The sequence below is a fragment of the Prunus mume genome, linkage group LG4 (assembly GCF_029339155.1).
Source record: "Prunus mume cultivar Tortuosa linkage group LG4, ASM2933915v1, whole genome shotgun sequence".
Lineage (NCBI taxonomy): Eukaryota > Viridiplantae > Streptophyta > Magnoliopsida > Rosales > Rosaceae > Prunus > Prunus mume.
In genome coordinates, this window is record NC_142701.1 from 20229349 (window position 1) to 20233993 (window position 4645).

At 44.0% G+C, this 4645-nt stretch overlaps 1 pseudogene across 1 annotated transcript; it reads right to left on the reverse strand.

Moving 5' to 3' along the window:
• Positions 1-872: 872 nt before the first annotated feature.
• On the reverse strand, positions 873-3873 carry LOC103330133 (receptor-like protein kinase FERONIA pseudogene; annotated as a pseudogene). Its single transcript, XR_016126476.1, has one exon. The product of XR_016126476.1 is annotated as a receptor-like protein kinase FERONIA pseudogene (transcript).
• Between the last annotated feature and the right edge of the window lie 772 nt (positions 3874-4645).

Here is a 4645-nt window from a genome sequence, read left to right on the forward strand (position 1 = left end):
CTCTGCCGGAAATCGCCTTCAACAGAGCTTTAGCTTCACGGCGCAAAGTGATTTCGCCTTTGGGGTCATTTCTATTTATAGGAGAGGGTCGCACGGTATACCTCTGAAAACCAAACGGCGACATGCGCGCGCGCACCATGATTACTCTCGCCACGTGTCACCCATCGTATGGTGGGATGGCGGCGGCACGCGAGGCGCTGAAGACAAGCGCCGATTGTCCCTCACCCATCCACTCGACGCGACCTTCGACTTCCCGACGCACCCGAACGAGCAAGAACAAAAGAGCCAAAGTTGAGCCCTTCCACTAAATCTACGCCATCGAACTGCGGTAGGACGGCATCCCTTCCAAGACAACTCAAATCCTTCCGAGAACTCGCAAGAGGACTTGGACTCTGTTTATACCAAATGAACAGCCAATGAATATCGGACACGCTGACCAAACGAGCTAGGAGCTTTCAGCATCTATCTTGGTATGATTCCCACGGTCCCACCATTAGAGCAACCTCACCCCGAGGACACGCGCCAGCAGTTCCAACAATGACGCTACACCCCACTCGAAACTCTAAACAAATTGACACCTCCCGGCCTATAAAAGAGACAACTATCCCAACTCTGGAGAATCAATCGTAACTCACTGATACCGCATCGATCCATAGTTCAAACTTACTAAACTGTACTTACTTAAGCGTGAGAGCCTTCGCCGATATCACACCTGTTCTAGGACTTACCTGCGCTGCTATTTTACATGTATAATGCCCTACCGAGGCCTATAGCATACCGAAGGAAAAATAAAATCACTAAGCCGCTCGGAAAAGTGCCGAACCATTTTTTCGCGTCAACATTTGTCATGAAAAATGAACAGACAATAACTCTACTTGGAAAGTTTAACTAATGAATTCATTCACAGAATATAAGAAAAAACCAAATTACAAGCTCGACCAAAGAAAAAAGGCACATATTAATACAAATAAATATCATCTCCCATCGGTATCGTTGATCCCAGAAAACACTATCCTAGACATCCCTTTAATCGATTCGTTAGTAGTAGAATTTTGGTCACTACTGCTTAATTTGGCCAGCCCACTAGTGTTCAATGAATTCGACGTGTCTTCTTCTTCCCAACAACAACTCGTACTAAACCCAGGTGCAACATCATTATCGTTCATTAATGCAACCTCGTCTTCACCCTTGAAATCTAAATCTCTCTCCGCTTTTTGATGAAGCTGCAATGCATACTCAAGCCCCCACACCACGTCATTCATCGACGGCCGTTGGATCCCATTATCATGAATACAACTTATCGCCATCTCAACAAACTTATTCAGGCACGCTTTTCCAATCTTACCCTTCAAGCTCGGATCAATGATTTGATCAAGTGTCCCTTCCCGATGACAGCTCTTGGCCCACTCAGCCAAACTCATCTGTTTCTTCTCCGCTGTTCGTAAGAAAGCCGGCCTCGCACATAATACCTCACATAACACCACGCCAAAAGAGTACACGTCGGACTTCTCTGTCAATTGGTTACGCCGGTAGTATTCTGGGTCTAAATACCCAAAACTACCCTTCACCATTGTACTGATGTGGGTCTTGGACACGCTGGTGGTTCCCATTTTTGAAAGCCCAAAATCCGAGACTTTAGCCACCCATTTCTCATCCAATAAGATGTTCGTGCTCTTTACATCTCGGTGAATGATAGTGTACTGCGCACTTGTGTGAAGGTAGTGCAGTCCACGCGCTGCCCCGATACAGATCTCAAGTCGTTGCTCCCAGGGAAGAGATGGGTTATCTTTGTGGTAGAGATAGTCGCTGAGAGCTCCACGATCCATGAAGTCATACACTAAGATCATCTCACCTTCATCCGCACAATATCCAATCAGCGATACCAAATGACGGTGCCGTAAGTGGGACAGCATCTCGATCTCCGTCTTGAATTCGTGGGCCCCCTGTGATGACTCGGGTTTCAGCCGTTTGATCGCAACGGGGGTGGCCGCACCATCGAGGTACCCTTTGTAAACGTTACCGAACCCGCCACGCCCAATAATACAAATTTCGCTGAAGTTTCGGGTGGCGTCTTTGATCTCCGCCAAGGAAAAGTAGTGACACAAATCGGACGGCAAGGATGAGCGCCGACTTTTGGTTGAGTTGGTTGCTCCGCGGGTGGAGCCAGCACCATAGACCTTGAGTTTCTGTCGTCGCCTGAAACCCAAGAATAACCCTAGAACAAAAAGCAGTGCAATTGTGGTGGAAACTACACCAGCAACAATAGCCAGCAAAGGAGTATTCCTCAACTTGGCTTTTTCTGGGCCTGACGACGACGTCGTATTTGTTGGGTCCATAGGAGGTGGATCGGGGTTGGGTCCCGCGAGATTGCCGTCTGAGTTGTTGAGTTTGAAGATTTCGAGACCATTCAACATTGCATCGCTGATTAAAGTCCTCCAATCATGTGGGTTTGCCTGCAGTGTGATGGTGAGATTCACTTTCGCCTTGCTTCCAGTTCCAGTTGAGCTTGGAAGGTGCCTGGACACCAAGTAGTCTCTGTATATTGGAAACCCATTCCCGCCACTCCAGTCAATTATGTCCGCTGTTTTTTCAGCAGGTATATTACCCAGGTAAATTAGAAACACTTGATCTCCGACCTCCCAAATTCCATCCTGAAACTCACAAAAATGAAGCCTAACCAGGTAATTGAAATTGGAATCAACAGGAAATTGCCATGTCAGGTTGTAGCTCTTGTTTATGGTTGTGTCGTTGCCCATTGCCCGAGCGGTTTGGTAAACTTCTTTTGGAGCAGAGTACTCTTTGATTTTGACAAAATGGAGTTGGATACTAACATTTTGCGGCATAACACTATGCTCAAGACTCAACTCTTCCAAGTGACTTTGCTCGTCTCCATAAGCATTCCAATTGCGGTACATTCCAGTGTCTTTATCAAAAAAGAGTGCGCTACCGCCCACATTGATTCGGTACACCGCCTCCAGAGCAGTGCTGTTTTCGATACGAAAGTTGATTTCATTGCCTACATATTGAATCCCACGTGTATCTTCGGGTGGAGTGTAGTAAAAATTGACGGGCATTGATACAATTTCAATTCCGTTAATAAACGCGTAGGCATCTTGGATTGCTTTGCTTGGAGTGAACGTGATGCTTAGACTAGGTTCTTCTTCTTCCTTAATGTTCATACAGAATTCTCTGTATACCGTCTCCTCCGGCCCAGAAGCAGCAGCAGTGACTGACGCATTGAATTCGTGGAGAAGGGTAAAACCACCGGCTTTGACAGAGAAGAGGGCTTTGGAGGGATCAAAGTCGGGGTATGAAGCTGGGTAGAAATACAGACGGACGAACTTTTGGCCGGGGGTGAGGTTAAAAAATCTGTAGGTAAATTCAGAGTGAGAAAGCCTAGCTGTAGCGTAAGGCACTTGTGGGACGGTGTACGAATGAGGTGCTACTTTGGATATGGATGTGTTGCCAACTGGCTGGCGATCAAAGGGTGAAAATTTTGAGTCGATATCTCCAGGCCAATTTCGCTGATCACGGTCATTGAATCTGTTGCCAGAAGAGCCACAATTGACGGTGATATCTTCGACTGGCTTATAGATAGGTGGCGAATCTCCGGCGACGAATATGGTGACAACGATCATGTGCAGAAACAAGGAAGAGTAGAGATGAGTGCTGAGAATTGGTTTCATCATGGTAATTGTATCAAGGTGTGTTTGTTTGATGCTTTGGGTTATTATATGCATGTTCATGATACATATATATACACATAGGTAGAGTTAAAGATATGATACGTGTGGGTGTGTGGATCTCTAAGTGGAATTTCTATTGCACAAGTGGGGACATTCACTGTACACATATGATCATCAAAGACTTTTCCAAGTCAAGCTTTTGGCAGCATCTACTCTAAATTCAAGATTCTTGATCAACAGCAGTCAATTCAATTTGATAACAACTTAACTTCGTTTTTGGGTTGGCCGTGGACTTGAAGAATTAACAAGTCTTTGGATTACAATTTGCACAAGATAATAAGAGAACAGACTGGGGACTATAATGTAAACTCAAGATTCTTGATCAACAGCAGTCAATTCAATTTGATAACAACTTAACTTCGTTTTTGGGTTGGCCGTGGACTTGAAGAATTAACAAGTCTTTGGATTACAATTTGCACAAGATAATAAGAGAACAGACTGGGGACTATAATGTAAACGATGTCTTATTTTCAAACATGCGCCCATCCAAAACGTGACTAGTTAGTATTCTTGAGGCATGATCTTGTCCAAATTAATCTGTTTGCAAAGTACCAATTAAGCACTTGTGTATGGCAAAGAAACATAAAAGCATTTGCATACGGATCCACAAGGATGGTATTCCCGTATATATACTTGGTAATAACCCCAATTGATGCACTCATTTCAAACTTTTATTTTTGTTGACCTAAAATCGCAAGTTATGGTTGATAAGAGTAAGTTATTCTACGAAATTGCACATAATGGTTGATAATTTGAACTCCGAACTAGTGCACTGCAAAATATAATTAGTCATATATTTATTCAAAGGACAAAAATCAAAATTCTAGTTTAATTAAAATATATATTAATTTTTTTAAAAGCTGAAAATCTAACTACCCAAAGAAAATTTAAGTTCAATT